The following is a 20018-nucleotide window of genomic DNA, read 5'->3' on the forward strand; positions in this document are numbered from 1 at the left end:
CTAAATCTCACCTACCACTTGATCACCCTAAACTCATTGATTGGGACCAACCAGGTGTTGTCCATGTTGACAAATTTTCTATAGAGAATGCACTTCTTAGATTCATGGGGGAAGAAAAACCACATAAATAGCCACCACCACCATTATAATATGTCTACAAACTAGATCCAGTAGGTTACTTTGGGGAGGAGGAAATATCTAGTCACAAAATTGAACCAAAAAATGAAACAAAAAGAAAAAAAGAAAAACAAAACCATCATCTACTGAAAACCCCTCTAGAGTTCCATTGAATGAATCAAAAAATGAAAAGAAAATAAAGGATGTATCTAATGGTGAAAATTTCTTAGAGGCACTTGAAGATTGAAATTTCATTCTTCCCCCATCAGATCATAGGCTTGCCATTTCATCAATCTTGACAGAAGAAACTAGGCTGGTTAATATTAGTCTGACAGAAGAAATTCTCATTGAAGTCCTCTATGAAAATGTTAGCTGCTTTGCATGGTCCTATCAAGACATGCCAGGGTTGGACCCCAAGTTAGTATTACACCATTTGACCATGGATCCAAAGGCCAAACCTATCAAGCAAAAGCTCTATAAGATGCACCCATAAGTTTCTTTATTGGTTAAAGTGGATTTAGAAAAACTATTAAGGTCAAAGATCATTCACCCAATTGCCTATTCAAAATGGATCTCCAACATGGTACCTATCACAAAGCCTTCTAGCAATATTAGAATTTGCACAGACTTCAAAGATCTCAACAAGGCTTTCCTAAAGGATGATTTCCCTTTACCAAACATAAACCTAATTGTTGATCTCACCTTTGGCCATGAGTTGTTATCCCTCATGGATGGTTTCTCTAGATACAATAAAATTTACATAGTAGAGGTAGACCAACAAAAGACAACATTGACCACCCCTTGGGGGACATTCTATTATAAAATGATGCCATTTTGGCTAAAGAACACTGGGGCAACATATCAGCATGCCATAACCATTATCTTCTATGACCTCATCCATAAAAATCTTGAGGATTATGTGGATGATATTTTATCCAAGTCTCTTAATGCCTTTGATCACTTATCTCATTTGGAGGAAGTGTTTGATCAACTGGCTAAATATTGTCTCATGCTCAACCTTAAGAAGTGTGTCTTCAGCGTTACCTTAGGAAAGCTCCTGGGATTCAATGTATCACAACATGGTATTGAGATTGATCCTAAGAAGGTCAAGGCCATCATAGATATGGCTCCTCCTAAGAAACTTAGATAGCTTCACTCTCTTCAAGGAAAGCTACAATAAATCAAATGATTCATCTCTCAGCTCACTGATAAGTGCTAATCATTTACACATTTACTCAAAAAAGCTAAAAATTTTAGGTGGGACCCCATTTTCCAATATAGCTTTGAACTAATCAAGCAATACTTGGCTAATCCACCTATCTTGGTTCCTCTACTTGTAGGTTGTCTACTCATACTATACATCATAGCTACCCCAAAAAATATTAGGTGCTCTTCTAGCACAACTCGATGATGTAGGCAAGGAAAGGGCTATTTACTAGATCAGTCATACTCTAGTGGGATATGAACTCAATTATACATAAATGGAAAATGCTTTCTTAGTTGTGGTATTTTCCACTTAGAAATTGTGTCATTAAATGTTAAGCCACACTATGTAACTCATTTCCAAAATTGATCCTTTAAAGTATATGTTGTCATGCATAGTGCTTACAAGACATCTGGCTAAATGATTCATGCTTCTCAGTGAATTTGACATCCAATATATTGATTGTAGGGCTATCAAAGGCCAAGCTATAGTAGATCACTTGGCCAATGTAACTTTAGTTGTAGATTAACCCCTAATTATGAAATTTCCAAATGAGCAACTATGCTTAATAGACAGACAACCCTCCTAGAGATTATACTTTGGTAGATTGTACACATCCTATGGCTCTAGTGTTGGCATACTCTTGGTCGCACCTCAGGGAGATTACATTCCTAAATCCTTTAAACTATAGTTCTAATGTACCAACAACATCTCAAAGTATGAGACCCTTATTATAGGGCTCAAAATAGTAGTTAAATGGGATATCATAAAGCTATAGGTGTACAAAGATTCACAACTTATTATCAAAAAAAATCTAGATGAATATCAAACCAAGGATGATAGGTTGTTTCCTTATAAGGAGTTGATCGACTAGTTGAAGGAAAATTTTACTCAAATTCAATTCATATAGATACCTACATTGCAAAACAGGGCAGCAAATCCCATGGCCACTATTGGTTCACTTTTGGAAATACCATGAGAGGCTACACAGTATGAATTCTTAGTCGAGCAGCTACATGAACCCACACATGAGAATGATAAGTCAACATGGGTATGCATCATGGTTGGTCCCCAATCCCCATGGTACCACAAAATTCATGCTTACCTACAAAATGGTATCATATATCCCCATCTCTCATGAACTCAATGACATAACCTTATTCATGAAGCCTCCGATTATACTATTATCACTCAAACCCTATATTTTCATGGTTATCATGTTACTCTCTCTCAATTTTTAGACCCAAATGAGGCTACACTAGCTCTCAAGGAGTTACACACTAGACTTTGTGGTGCTCACATGAGTAGAATAGTTCTAGCTAAGAAAATCCTTCAAGTTGGGTATTGTTGGCCTACTCTAGAGCATGATTCATGTAACTTTATGAAATGGTATCTACCCTATCAACAACATGCTAATCTAATCTAAGCCCCAAATTAAGATCTACAACCTATTACATTTCCATGGCCATTTGCATGTTGGGGTTTTGACCTTGTTGGTGTTATCAGACCTCTCTCTTTAGAAGGATAGAAGTGGATAATCACTACCATCAAATATTTCACTAAGTGGGTAGGAGTAGTCCCCCTTGTCACTACCATAGGAGTTCAAGTGTTCAAATTTATCCTATATCATATCATATGTCACTTTGGCATCCCAACTAGCATTTCTACTAACCATGGAGATAATTTTAAAAATCTCAATATGGAGAAATTATGCACTTCCCTTCATATCCATCACCATTTTTCTATCCCATACTTCCCACAAGGTAACATTTAGGTGGAGGTAACTAATAAAACCGTACTCAAAATCCTAAAGAAAGTTATTAGTGATTCCATCTGTGATTGGCATTTGTGGATCAACCCTGTCCTATGGGCCTACTACACATCATTCGGTACATCCACAAGCACAACCCCGTACTCCTTATTTTATGGTTCTAAAGCAGTATTACCTATTGAGGTCGAACTCCCATCCCTATGCATTTCTTTGCAGGTCCAAATATTCAATGAGGATTATAGAGTGGCTGGACTTACCCATCTTGATTTACTTGATGAAAAAAAGCAACAGACCTATGACCACCTCATAGTCTACCAGAGTCACCTCAAGTGCAACTTCAATAGGAAATTTCATCCACACCACTTTTAAGAAGGAGACATGGTCCTCAAAGAAAACATGAAGGTCCAAGTTGACCAAGAAAAGAAAGGCAGTTTGAGCCCACATGGTTTGGTCCTTATGTGGTCACAACATCTTTTGTCTCAAGGGCCTCTAAGCTATCCACACTTGAGGGTGAAGTCCTAAATGATCCCACCAACATCATTCACCTCAAGAAATTCTATGCGTAAGAATCCTCTATATATCTTGCCCCCTTTAAGGGTGAAAAGGGAAAAAAGAAAGAAAAAATTAGGTAAAGAAAAAAATGCGTCCAATGGTAAAAACTTGGCAATGGTGTACTTAGCCTTTTTATTATCTATCGATGACATACGTCTCCCCCATCACCCATTTCCAAGTTGTTCCCTATAGTTTCACCTTCACACTCCCAAATGACTCATGGCATATCCTTTCAGCATCCATCGATTTTAACACCCTACCTAGATCCTATATTATATTTGTAGTTCATATATCTATCATATCCTTGTACTCTACCATATGTATCATACCAAGTGTCTTTTATGCTTGTACTCTACCACATGTATCATACCAAGTGTGTTCTATCTTTGTACTCTACCCCATGCTTCATACTAGGTATATTTTATCCTTGTACTCTACAACATGTATCATACTAGGTGTATTCTATCCTTGTATCCTACCACATGTATCATATCAAGCATATATTATCCTTTGTACCATTTCTATGTATCATATCCTTGTAAAAATAATAGTACTTTATGTATCATACCCATGTAACAATAACTATAGTGCACCAATGCTATCTCCTCATCCAGAGCTTCTCCCCATCATTCAAACACCCACTACTATGTTCTATCATACATTCCTAAGTTCTCCAACCATCATATTGTCATGCTTGCCATTTTTAAGTCTTAAAGCAAAACTCTACGTCACTAATCAATTGTCTATGGGAAAGTATCCTTGTCAATTTTGTTACCATCCTAAGCATCCTATCATTGGGTCCTTATAGGCTACTTCCTTCCTCATACATAACATTAGCCTGTCAGTAGCTAGTTATCTTTATCCCTTTGGAAAAAGGTTCCTTTATCATGGATTTGTTCTTTCTTCTAATTTTGTTTTTTTCTTTTATATTTTATTCAAATGGGACATTTCCATGAGATTTAGTTGTTCCCTCCCCATAGTCACCATGGTCTTCTATATCATGGTGTCCTATGACTAGGAGAACTTGAAAACATAGTTTTGACCAAGGTCTTATTCTTCTTGTGAGTCACTTGGATATCACCCTTTCCTATTCACAATGTGTTTTCATTTATGATCACATGCTATAGTTGGGCAATATTATTTACTTGTGGATCACCCAATATTGCTTCCATACTGATTTCTCTATGACTCATGTGTGATGCTAGGGAAATCCTTGCATATTTGTTTGAGTCAATCCTATTTAATATTGGGGAAAAGGCCATGACATTATTAGTAATCTTGGGATATCCCTAGTATTCCTATATCAAATAAAGTGCTCACACTACATGGTGGTACATCTTTATGAAGTACCTTACTCTCAAGATTCTAGTGTATTCCCTCACTCTCACCATTTTGACTTATACAAAACCAATTACTTTTTCATATCATCCTTATGCACCTCTATACTCGCCCCTTCCTATGCATTCTCCTCCTACATCACAACTATCCTCTCTACCCATGTTCCCTTATTATCCCCCATGTTCTAACCTTTCCCTATCATCACAATTTCCTACTTAATCTTATCCCCCTATGTCTTCTACATATATTCTATTTAAAGTTGTGCATATTGTTCCTCCTCCCTAACCAAAGTCATGACTGATCAGTGATATGCTGCACTAGTCTCCTACACCCCACATCTATTTCCCTATCACCCAACTCATATTTCATAGCATAATTACTCATCATTTCTATACCCCCATAAATCCCTTCTCCTATTTTTTTTTCTCTTCATCACTTGCCTCAACTGTATTCTTTCCTTACATCACCTACCTTTCTCACCCTTCATATCCTCCCATCATCAGAATCTTTCAATTCAATCTCCTTATCCTTGAATGTTGAGTTTGTTTCATTATCACACTCTTTCAATTTCTAACTCCCTGGGCTACAGTTTTACCATCATCAACTATGTTCTTTATTATAGCTCACTATCCTAGCCCTAATTTCCTCTATACTATTGTCTCTCATCCTAACTAAGAGTTTGTTGGTTGTTCATTTTTCCAAGATCATATTCTTAAAGGTTAGTATCTCATTCTTTTCAAAATTTCCTCCTTTATCATAGATCATTATTCTACATTGATTTTTGTTAATCATGTCCAACTATCATAACTTTTCCTACATCATCATAGATTATGTTTATTTTTTATCTCTAGGCATGCTAGTATTCAAATTATTTACCATGTGGTATTATCATAGATTGTGTTCATTTACTCTTATCATAGTTTGGATTCATCTTATCACATTTCCCTATCATACATTTGATTCTTCCATCACATATTAGGAGCATTAATGATATTTTATTTGCCTAATCCTTTTTTTCATTTCTCATTTCTTGTCATCATGAGCATTGAGTTCATTTACCACATTTTTAGTGTTTATTTTTTTAATTTCTTTTATGCTTTTAATCATAAGTTATTATCATAGTTTATATTCATTTTATAATTTTTTAACTACTCTTAGTGAATTAACTATCTACATAAAGTTCCATTTTCACATAATCATCATCCTAAATTTGAATTCATTTTTGTCCCAATTTTTATCATACATTCACATTTTACTTCTTTGGTCATGTTTTATTATTATTATACACATTCATTTACATTTATCTTTTCCAAAAGTCCACACACATTGCATACCTCCATTTCTCTTTTAAGTTTGTTCTAAATCATTTTTAGTTATCATAAACATTATCATAAACACAAATTTTCAAAAACTTGTCATAAATCACAAACATATCAGCTCTATCCAAACATCATATCATACATAGCATCTCCTATTTCACAAACTGATAGTAACATCATATCTCACATAAACATCACATCCTACATACAATCACGCCAGTTTCTTATCTACATCTAATCATATATAAACATCCACATTGTAAACAAAATCATGACATCATATGTCCATACATCCTTATCCCACCCCAAATAATGATCCTATATATATATATATATATATATATATATATATATATATATATATATATATATATATATATATATATATATATATATATATATATATATATATATATATATATATATATATATATATATATATATATATATAGCTTAGCCATAGAGAATAAAAGAATAAATCACCCCCTCTACAAAATAAAAAAAATTCATCATAGTCCTGATATCTAGTATCCATGTCATAAAAAAAACTTCAACCAATACATCAGGGTCTGTGCCTACAAAAAATACATCCAACAATAGATCCACAAAATAATATATCCAAACCAGCATATCATTGATCTCCCTCCTCTACTGACTCCTCATCATGGGACTCATTGGTGTCCCTCTCTACCCTTGATGCTACTAGTGGTGGATGTAGTCGCCTCATCTATCCTCCTCTTGTACCCAAGCTCTGTACCTCATCCCTCCTCCCACCCATCCCCATGTCTCACCTTTAGCTTTTCCATTTTCTGTGGCTTTTCCCTATGCACTAAGACCCACCTATCCTCTATGAGCCCCTAGTGCTCCATCCACTCTCTCCCCATCCTCCTTGCATGCCTATGTGGGTCCTAGCTATCCTTGACCATGTTAATCATGTAATGCTCAATCTACTCCTTTAGTACTACTACATGGTACCTTCCCTGGTAGAATCTTGCCCTCTCCCTCAAATCCTCCACCTCTCCCTCCAACCTCCTCAACTCATCCATCCCTCCCTCTACCACCATCTACACCCTCAAGGTCACCACCTCCACCACCAACCTATCCCTCTCCTCTTGGATGATGTCCATCTATGCTTTTAATGCCCATTTCTCTAGAGTCACCACTTCCAACCTCCCCTCTAACCACCTATCCTCCACCTATAGTATCTCCACCTCTATCCCTACTCTGTCTTCCTATCCCTGAGCTATGCTCATGATGGAGTTGATTGTACTCTAACCTAAGCTAATCTCTCTCCTTTTGGGTATCTCACAACAACTAGCTGGTCACCTTGTGTATCTACTATATGGATGCATATTGACCTGCTAGTCCATCATCTCCTCCCCTTGAAAATGAGCCCCTTTTCACCACTCCCATTTCCTCCACCTACTGGGCCCTATGACCTCTACTCCTCCTTTTCCTATGATTTCCTTTCCACTGGTAGCCTCTCCTCTACTCTTTATGACTATGCCTCTCTCTTCTCCTACCTCCTCTCTCCCCTCTTCCTCACTAGCCCCTCCTCCTCTACCACAACCTCTACCTACTATCCTAGTCCTTTAGCTACATACCTATCATGTCTGGCTGCCTAGGCTATCTCCCCTACCACCACTATAGCCCTTATCACCTGTACTCAACCTACTAGCCTTGGTTGCTAAAACCAATCATGGTACTCTTGTGCGGTGCCTGCATCTACTATTCTACAAAACCAATTCCACTACTATGGTGCTAACTTTTTCCAGGCCTAAAGTAGGCCCTATCTCTAAAGCATTGTCCCATAGATTGATATTGGCTCACTTGTGACCCACCAATACTAATTTGGCTCCCTTGGAACCACCTGTACCCATCCAAATTGTCGCAACACCCTATCTGACTGGTATTGCTTAGCTATGTACTCCCAATGCCCAAAATGAAACATGGTGATATGGTGTATGGTATATACTATTCCTCCTCTAACTATGGCCCCAAACCCATGTACAATCTCCATACTACTTCCCTAATCTCATATATATAGACTCACAAGTAGTCCACATCTTCTATGTGATTGTATGTCAAAGGCTCCCCCCAACTGTAAGACACTAGCTCCTCTACTCGCCTATCCCTCTATCTGATTGGCCTAAATGTTTTGATATGTTCCCATTCCCATACATATAATAATGTAGGGATCCCTATGCTCCTCCCCTACTATTTCACTCCCTAATAGACTATATGATGCAAATCCTAGTATGACTCTGCTAGAATCAGAGACCCCCAAACTACCAAGACTCTTGTATCCACTATCCACATGATCATCAGTATCAATGCCAAGGTAACTCCTATCACACTTGTATCTAGGGAAATGTACCTTGATATGAGTATATATACATAAAAATATATCTGCCTCTTCATGGATACCTTATCCAAGTGCTGATCTAATGGGAACTACCCCCTCCATATTTGGTATACTACTCTTGGCCCCACTAGCCCCTGCACTACTACCTCTCCTATAATCTCTCTCATTTCCATCACTAGTGTCCCTCACACTGGAAATCTAAATATCTTGTATACATCCTCTAGTGTCATGGTCATCTCACTTTTTAGCAAGTGGAATGTGCATGTCTCATTGTGCCACCACTTGCACAAGGTAGTTACCATTGCCATATAAATATGTGTGTAGGGTAATCTCATTAGGTACCCCAAGTGGATGGTATCAATCCTTTCCCATTCTATTGGTATAAGATGCTCTCTAAGATATAGTATAGCCACCCATTTCTTGCATGATAGCAATGCATCTAGAGACCATTGGATGCAAACTAGTCACAAGTTAGTTTTTCTTTTCATATTTACCTTACCTAAACTTGTAATAATCTCCATCCCTCTACCCAATCCCTCCTTTTCCTATGCACCATTACCTTGTTCCCTTTTTCCCACCATCACATTCTCACAATCCCTCTAAACTCACAATCTTGCTAACACCCATTTAAGTAGGATCGCTATTGGACACTTTGACCCCCTAGACCATAATCATGTTCCCACAAGTGCATTCTCATGTGACTTAACCCTAGAAATTCCACTGATCCCTCTTACCATGGGATCGCATTTGGCCTTCTCCTACCAGTCAACCCCTAACCCATTTTTGTACTGGCCCATCCCCTATAGTGAACTCATGTCCTCACCATGAGAAGTGCATTTTTTCTAGTGAGCACACTTGCTCGCTACTCTATCCTCATTCTTGTAGAAAATTCTTGCCCAAATTCATGATCTTGTGAAAGGTATTTTCTAAGCCTATTTTCCCCTTCCCCTAGCCATTTTTTATGGGATCACAATCCCACTGATCCTTCTAGTGATCCTGCTAGACCCATGTCCACAGGATTGATTTTGCTACATTGTGGGAATGCTAAAAATGCTATAAAAAATAAAAACTTAAGGATTGGCTTTTCAACCCTATTGATTGATCTAGTGTCTGTCACACCCATACTCATCATAAAACTTTTGCCTGATGCTCTAGTCATCCAAGCATAACCATTGTATCATCCAACTCAGAGCTCCAAGCAGCAATATCCCCTCATCTATCTGAAAGTAATTAGCCCTTCCTAGCCCCCCTCAAGCCCCTTATAGGCCCCCTAGGGTGCCATATTTTTCTATCTAACTCCTATAACATCCTCCCTTCCCCTAACCTTATTTATTTTTAAAGTTTTACTCCCCTTTCCCCCTCCTTTTCTATTTCTTCTATGTCATCCTTCTCACCCTAACTAACTACAACTTTTCAAGAAGTCATTGAGCCTCGTGTTCTTTCACTGACACCTTCTTGAGGGGGAACCACATAGTCCATTATCTCCCTTTCCACTTGAAATAAGGACAACCATGTTGCTTCAAAAAGGTCTTCTTCACATCATTTATATTTAAACTTCTTTGAAATAGTGTTGTTCCAGCACCACATCAAAGAGGGGCAAAATGTAGACACCTAAATTTAATTACACAAATAGGTAATCATATTTAGTCATCTCCTAGGGTATTGTTGATTAAATATTTATTATTTAATTAATTATTCATCATCCCCGAGTTAATTTTTTTTTTAAATTAACCATAGTTCAATGGATAAAATCAAATGATAACCCAAAATCAACTTATCAATTAAAACCCTATTCCTCTATTAAATTAAATAAATCCTCAAATCTATTTAATTTAATTCCACATCCTCCTCTTTATTAAATAAATCATTTAATAAATCATGCTAACCCTTAAAACATCCCTAAACCCTACCTTTATCCCTAATCCAACCCATTCACCCATACTAACCTCACCTAGCCACCTAACTAACACATCCCATCAAAGCAAAGCCACTTGCCTCCTAACCCCCTTTTTAAGCCAAGTCTAATCCCCCTCCTAAATATGTGCACAACTTTAAGTAAGGGTTAAGACTTTCTAACCCAAGCCAAAGTCAAAAAGTCTCCCTTATCCTCTTCCATCCCTATCCAAGAGCATTTATGGCTCTTACATACCATTAATTGCTCTTACATCCCTATTTATTTCTCTTACATCCATCTTACCCACTCATCCTCCCTTATTACTCCCTTTGACCAACCCTTATCCAATCCCCTCACACTCATCCTCCTTATGACAAGTGTCACTCTCCTATTGGCTCTAAACAAGCACAATTCATGTGCTTACCTTTCAAAGCATCTTAGCCCCTCCTCACAAATATTCCATCCTTGCATCCTGACCCTCCATTTCTCTACTCCTTAGCCTATAAATAAAGCCCTTCCCTCTCACAATCCATCATCCACTTTTATAAAAACTTATAATGCTATTTTGAGAGCCTAAAAACTAACAAAGTACCATCATAATCCTAAAATCCATCCATACCTGCATTGTTGAAACTCTCACCCATATACACACTTGGTAAAAAACCCCACCTATTGGAAGCTTGAGCACATTGTAAGCATACATCATCATAGGTAATACCATAAGGAGTGTACAATTCTTGGTTTTCCTTCCTTCTTGGTGATAACCTTGGTCCTATCATAAGTGTTAGCTTATTTAGTTATGTGAATGACTTTATTAGTCAGTATTCCTTTATTACACTACTAGATTAGGTGATACAACAATGCTCTATAAACTAAAAACTATGTAGACGACAAAAATTACATGATGCATTCATTGAAATCAAGAAAATTTCTATAAATAAAAATTATGATCCCATCATACTTGACATTGATCCTACCTCGATAAACATTTCATTGATCATGTTAGTGATCATCATCTTTATCCATGTCTTCATCATTGCCATCATCGCCACGATCATCACCATCTTCATTAGAATGATCATGACCACCATTATCATCAACATGACCAAAATCACCATCTTCTTCTTGTTCATCAATGGTTAATAGTCGTTTATGATCATCATTTACTTTATCTTGTTATTCTTTAATATCTTCTTCTTCCATCACATTATACCTTCCTACCATTCCTCTTGGATTATGTCTAACAACAAATGACCAACCTAGTTTGTGTGAAATACCAAAGTAAAACACTTTCTTGCATTGTCTTGGAAGAACATAGGGCTCTCTCCATCTAGTTCAAATGACCTTGTATTAATCATTGTAAATCCACTTTCATGTTCAATAATAGTCCTATCAGGATCATTTTAATTTAGCTATAGCCTGTACCATTTGACAACAAATAGAACTAATTTGAATGAATTAAATTCACACTCAAGTATATCATCCAAAATGTCATAGTATCAATTTTCAGATTATTGAGGATGTATGTTAGTTCTAGATGAAATATTGGTGACTACAAAGACTACACATATCCTAGGATCACACATTTTTGTCATTTTGTAAAAGTTTTTTATGTGAAATTTATGGCCATTTTAGTACATAGCTTTGTGGTGTTTGACTAATAATTAATCAAACATGTCAAGATTATTTTCATTGATCCGTGAGTTGATATTAAACTTATGGCTCATGATCAGTAATCTTCTGTGCACTTTTGTATCTATTAAGCCATATACCAGATCAAGTACCATTGGCATAACATTGAGATTTCCATTATAATGAGATTCTTTAACCAATGATGCAATACCATTCCATGTTAATAAACAACCATTTTCTTGAGACTATTCAATCCATACCATCATCCAATCAAGATTGTTTACAATATAGAAATGTAGTGTATCCCACTCATGACCAGCTATAAAGAAAATAATTAGACTAGTTAGAAACAAATTATATTGATGATGGATAAAAATTAATTAACTACAAAAAACAACTCATAATTACCTCTCACTCTCCTCAATCTACCTTTCCCCATCAAATACTCCCCTTCAAATTTGTCAATACAGATGGGATCCCACATGCAATCTACATGGATATTTGCTACAAATTTTGGAAGATATTCACTAATGTACACCATGGTTTGGTATACCATAGAACCCTTAGGACATGCTCTATGTTGAACCAAGCCCTTCATAAATTTCAAGTGTATCTCAACCATCCACATTGACATAGTGCCAGACTTGACATAGTGAGGGTTGTGTTCATTATTATAGTGCAAAATAAATGGAAAATATGTCAAATCAATGTGATGTTTGCACTTTCAAATGGATTTTTCAAAAAATGGGTTTATGTGAAATTACCTCTATGATATGAAATTGATGGAGAAAAAAATGTAAGGTCTACAAGTTAAGAAGAAAAAATATAGATTCAAGCAAGCACTCAGAATATGCTATATTATGATTGATAAATAGTTGAATATAAAAGGAATCAAAAAGAGTATAATGACATGGAAAAAGCACTAGATGCTATGTTGCAAGAGGAAAATACTAAAGGGTTAGTTCGGAAAAATCTACATTCATTCATAAGTAATGTGGGAATGATTTCAAAAATAAAACTTAATCTTCCCTATAAACTAGGACAAGGAACGTACTAGTGATTTTAGAATAATAAAGTAATCTTACCATAAAACCAAGACATAATTGTAGTCTAATTATTACACACCACAAGTATATATAATCCTTGAGATAATTGTAGTCTAATTATTATGTAGACTGAAAATAGATATAAAGCATGTGTACCTTTTGGTGAATAGAAATTAGATTATAGTCCAATGGTGTCTTATGTGCTATTAATGCTACAAGAAATCTTCTATTCTATCAATGTTGCAACAAATCTTTGTAGAGCATAATATAGCTAGTAGTCAGAATAAATAGTGTAACATATGTACATATTTGATTGCCTAATCTCTGTGTGTTCATATTAGAGGGGCTATAAAATATCTACAATGAATGCAACATAATTTTTTATAATCACTGACCAATAACAACAACAAAAAAAACTCATGAGATTAAAACTACTTGTGTTTTTATGAAACATAGAATCTACCAAAGTTAGAATCAATGACTTGTAATAGAAAATAAACACTCAACACACTAATATTACATGGGGTTTTATTGAAAATTGAATCCAACAACACTTTTGCATTATAATAGAATGAAGCTTTTGAAATTTTGAGTGCAATTCCCTAGGTCTCCAAGGATCGAAAATATAAAAAGATAGTAAACATATGGATACAAATATTTTGGAGTAATATCTCTTAATGAGCATACCATTCAATGTATTGAATTTTGTAAAATGTAGTCATGATATAAACTAGAAACCTTGCTAAGTTCGACCATTTCATGCAGTCATAGCATAAACAATAGCATTTCCATAAGAGATATGATCACTATTTAAGCATCTGGCAGTGACCACAAAAAGAGGAGTTAATTGATTTGCAAGATGATGAACTTTCAATCAAGCAAAATTTTGATGAAAATGGAAATTTGAAATGTTTGTAGAGAAACCTAACATACTTAGGATTGGTAGCAAAAACAAGAAGTGTTGATATGCCCATTCCAAAACAAAATAAAAGAATCAAAATATAATAAAGATATTACTCGTGAGTGTAATATATTTATAGAAATAAGCATCTCAACATTACAAAAATAAGCCGATGAAGATTTAATGAAGTGTAAAAATTTCTATTTACTTTGACTACAAAGACTTAAATATAGAAGCAATATAACTATCATAACTATTTTGAATGGTATTAAGTCAAAAAATAACTTAACTAATTGTTACACATATAATTGAACAATGCTAGAGACACATCAGTGATGTGCCAAAGCTTTTCTTCTAAACATGGAACAACAACATCAACTACCCTTCAAGTGGAGTAATCATGCCCAAGCTTGCTACAATTGATGCATTTACCATAGCTAAATAGATGGGAAATGAAAATCTTGAAATCTAATTGAAAATATCATTGTTAAGAGAGATTGTTGAAAGAGAGATTGTTGAAAAAGATTGTGTTTCAATCATTGTTTTGTCAATGATGTCAAACTTTCTATTTGTTGGTAAGCCAACTACTTAGAAGATTCAAGTAATATCACTTAGTTGATTGATGAAGAGGATTTGATCACTACGAGGTAATAATAGTACCTAGAGGAAAGGTTGAGTTATGATTATGTAATGAAGTACAAGGATCAGTTAAGACAATGATGAAATGATGTATTGATAATCTACTTAAGGTTACAAAATGCTAGCTATAGTTAGAAAGTTTAAAAGAATAAGTTACACAAAGTTTGTCTACCAAGTTTGACTTAGTGGATAGTAGGTGCCGAGCAAAGATAGTGCAAGCCAAGCAGAAAGTCAGTTGGAGCCAAGTGAAAGAAAATTCTAGTAGATGCTAAGAAAGAAACTTGGTGCTGAGTAAATTTTAATTGATGCCAAGCATCAATAAAATTTAGTTGATGCTGAGTGATTTTATAGTTCATGTCAACTAATGCAGTATGTGCTAAGCATTAGAAGATTGATAATGCCAAGCTGCTGAATTATGTTAAAGATCAAAGATTTGTCAAATCTAAGCCAACAAGTTTGTTTTCTTGAAACTTGTGAACTAGGAGAAAGATAAGGTTGATGAGCTGGTGGTACAAAATTTGATGTAAACTAGTTTTAGGAAAATTCAAATGGATTCTAGGAGAAGTTTATAGAAAATACAAGATATGTTGTAGATACATTGTATCCTACCTTATCCATTTGAACCCTAAACTAGATGATTGAAAATGAGTAGGAAAATATCCTAATTTCCTATTTATAGGAATGTCTACTCATGAAGCAAAATTTATCATGTTCAAGAACCTATGGAGAATAAGGAGTTAAGGGTTTTTTCTTCATCAAGTGACCCAAGCAAAGAGTCTACAATGGCATGTTATAAAAGAAGGCTTAAGGAGATGAATGCTTGAATGGTGCACAAGCTTTTAGAGCTACAAAGTATGAAGGCTAAGTAGAATTGAGGGTTGAATAGAGATATGTAATCTACAAGAGAAGTTATAAGTTCTATCAGATCAAAGCTCTATTTCTACTCTCTAACAATTGTATCAGTCTAGGGTAAATCCTTTGGATTAAGGTTGACCTAACAACCATTTGTAAATCATTTAATTGGGTGGTAATCCAACTGAATGGCCTAAAGTCCTCTAAGAAGGGTCACTTCTAATAGGGTGATTGAAATCCCTTAACTGGGTCACATTTAACAGTGTGTATTATAACCTTTAATAGGCTCCTTTCACAGGGCATCACTTCAAAAGAATGAAAAGGAGTAGCATGTTACTGGTGGTTTTTTCAAAATTGGGTTTCCACATAAATCATTGTGTCAAGTGTGTTGATAAATGTGTTGTGTTTCATACCTTACATTTTTACAAGTTAATTTGATGGGTACATACAAATTTCAATCATTACATAATGGATGCATGCATGGGTATGAATATCTTACAGATTCACTAAGTTGTGAAAATTTTTATTTATACATCTAGACCTTGGATAATTGATTCACCCCCCTAGTTATTCTACAATATTTCAATAATTGGTATCAAAGCCATCTACTTAAGAGGACTAGCTTCAAGGTACTAGAATCACAAAAATCGAGATGTCTAAAAGAGAAGTACCCAAGCTCAATAGAGATAAATTTACTAAATGAGAAATTTTAATGAAGATACACCTTGGAGGACTTGGAGATCATGCAAAATCTACCATTATAGTGGAACATGTTGATCTAGTTGGAGCTCTAACTATTGAAGATATGTATAAGAAGAAAGAACACAATTAGGCAATGTTGGAGATTTCTTCTGCCCTAAGCTATGTCAAATTTGATGATATCGAAGGTTATGACACTACAAAGAAAATGTGGGATACCCTACACACCATCTATAGAGAAGAAAAAATGTTCAAAGAGCCAAATTTGAGAGTCTGAGAGGTAAGTTTGATGATATGAGAATGGACGAAGGTTAGAATATTTCTCAATATGTTGCTAGAATAAAAAATTTTGTTAGTGCAATAAGAGGAGCTATTGGTTATATAGATGATAATTCTATGTTAAGTAAAGTCTTGAGAACACTATTGCCTATTTATGCTATTAGATTTTTTGCAATTCAATAACTGAGATGTATTCTAGGAAATGATCTAACCCTTAAAGGTTTGGTAGGTAGACTCACTACTTTTGAGCTATCTAACTTTGATAATTACAAACTTGAGAGCCTTAAATCTACATTCAAAGCCAAGCTATTGTTGAAGGACTTTAATGAGGTGAAGCAAAACAAGAAGAAGAGAAATATAAAGTATGTATCAAGTGATAGTGATACAGATGAGGAAGATGTTGACTAATTGGAAGCACTACTGGCAAGAAGATTTCATAGAGGTAAAGGCAAGTTCAAAGGTAAGTTACCCATCATTTGTTTCAATTGCAATGAGGTTGGTCATATTACTGCAAGATGTACACAAAAGAAGAACTATAGAGATGGCAAAAAGTACAAAAATAGAAGAGAAGATGATAACAAAGATTAAAAAGACAAAGGCAAGAAGTCATGCTACATTGCTAAAGAAGAAAATAGGGATGATTTTGATGAACATGGTGATAAAGTGATGTATGTTTCAATGAAGCATGAATCTAATGAAGATGAGGCAACTTCACTTGTGACTTGTTTGAACAAAAATTATAGATAGATCATTGACAATGAATGCTTACATTACATAAGTAAAGATAGAAGTAAGTTCATTACCTTGAATTGTTATGATGGAAATAGTGTAAGGTTTGGTAATGATGCACCATGATTGATAAAGGGAAAAGGTTATATCAAACTCATAGACAAGATTTCATATGATAATGCTTACTATGTTGAATGACTACATTATAACGTGTTGAGTGTGTTACAACTAAATAATTTGGGATGAAAGGTTGAGTTTGGAAACAGGACTGCTAAGATATATGACACAAATGGGAAACTGATTGAAAAAGGTGATCAAACTAGAAGTAATCTATTTTATCATGATATAGAGGATGTTGCTTTTCTTGTTATAAAATTTGATAATATATGGATCTGGCACAAGAGATTATGACATGTTAACTTTGATAACTTGGTTAGTATTGGTAACATGAAGAAAGTTAGAGGTTTGCCTAAGTTGAAGAAACTTGATAATGTAGTGTGCAAACAATGTTAGCTAGGCAAAATGAAAAAGTCAAGCTTTAAGAGTAAACCTTATACCTCTAAAGAAATACTAGAGATTGTTCATACTGACTTGTGGACCAATTGAAGTACAAAGCAACAGGAGAGATAAGTACACAATGCTTGCTTGGCCAAAGAAAGGGATCAAAATCCTATAGCAATGGACCACTTAACCCAAGATTGGACATCCCAACTAGTTCTTACGCAACTCATTTGGACTCATTTAATTTATCAACTAGGGATGTAAACTTGAAATGGTGTTCACAAAATATATGCTTCAAACTTAACTTAAGAACTACTCTAAGGAAATTCAAATGCTTAAGCTACAACAAATTTAGGCTAAAGCTGAGAATCAAATCTATTTTGACAAACCATGAAAATACAACTGAGAATTACTTCAATTGCCTATGCTGTAGGAATAGTCTACTAATTATGTTATTAGTGGCTATAGGAACAATAGAGTCTACCTTGGTTCTATTAACTGAATGTAAATCCTATGCTAACTAATTAGTTCACTTCCTATGTGAGCAATCATAGAGAAGTGAAGTAGAATAACTTAGAGATGAAAACATAATATATTCCTTTTATTCATAACAATTATAAAACATACATATTGATGAACAAAAAGATTGCATTTAGTACTCAACAACTTCTTCTATTGAAAAATGACTAAAACTTTTACACTCCTGGAATACAGACTTCCAGTTATTTAAAAACACAAACTAGGAATATAATTCCTAGATTTAAGACTCATCAACTACTTAATCAAATGATAGTATTGATTATTGCAATAGCTATATTAATTATAGCACCAAAATGAATAGTAATCTAGGAGCTCATGACCTTTGAATTTCCTCTGCTCAGGGTTGGTCTAATAACATGAGTAACTACTTTGACTCCTACTTGGTTGAGTTGACCTTACTTTTATATCTACAAAATATTAGTGCTTCCAAAGAAATAACACACATCAAAACTTATTCAAAACATGCTATCTAAATTATTTTACCCATGTCACATTGTTGTAGGAGAATTACCCAACTTAGCTAAGGAAGAAAAATAATCATTCTTATTATTTTGTAATTAAATGACATATCTTTCCATAGAACATGCATTTTGATCTTGAAAATTAGTTACACACACATTTTTCTAAAATCATCATAAACATCATGTTCTTGAACATCAAGGTCTTTAGAAAGTTTGCGAATTAAACTAAAAATGCAATGACAAAATAGAACATATTCCAGTCTCATCATTCCCACAATTGAAGCTTTGACTTGTCCTCAAGAAAACATAAAAATTTTCACCCCTATTGCCACCTAAAATCTGAGCCAATACTCTACCCTTTATCTCTTGTAGCAATGTTCCAATAAAATTTTTTATTCTCCTTGTACCTTTCCCATCTATAAAGCTCTTCTATCATATCAATTGTCTCTAAATCTTGTTGATTAGCAAGTAATGGGGACAATAATAGTGGAGGCTGAAAAGTTAAAGGGATCCAATCATTTTTCATTTCTTCCCCCAACTTGATATACCAAGGTGCTTCCTAAGTAGCCATTATAAAATTCAACAAAGAATGAGGTTTTTTCTTCTACATGTCTTCATTCAATCCTATCCAACACCATTGATTTTCCTACTTTACTATAGGGAGATCTATTTCTACCATAACTTTATATTATTGATAGGCTACATCCCTTAAAGGAGGAATAATCTAGCTTCCAAGTTTTGGGTAAGCAATTTTCATCCATTCATAGTACATAGTTTTGGCATCCTTGGATTTAGGCCTAAGAAGAAGTGGAGTCTCATATTCTAATTCTCTTAACTGGTGGGCCTAGTGTTCTCTACTAGTTTCATTTTGGATCTAAGACATTAATGCCTTGAGTTTATATCACCCACATAATTCAAAGGGTTCCAATCTCTATTGTTAGGGACTACTAAAGTATGTAAAAAGAGTTCACAGAGAAAATTTTATGTCTACAGGGGCAGTATGGAAGGCTTGAAAGAATTCATGAGGAGTATTCAATGTTAAACTCTTACCCTATATTACACAAGTCATTTGATAACTAACAAATTATTCTTTCAAAAAGAGAGAATAAATAGGGGAATGAGAGTGACAAGACATTAATTTAGGAATCATGGTAGTGACCTTTGTAAGTTTACCACTTA

The sequence above is a fragment of the Cupressus sempervirens genome, chromosome 4 (genome assembly GCF_028749045.1).
Source record: "Cupressus sempervirens isolate cs-2001-9-10 chromosome 4, ASM2874904v1, whole genome shotgun sequence".
NCBI classification, from domain to species: domain Eukaryota; kingdom Viridiplantae; phylum Streptophyta; class Pinopsida; order Cupressales; family Cupressaceae; genus Cupressus; species Cupressus sempervirens.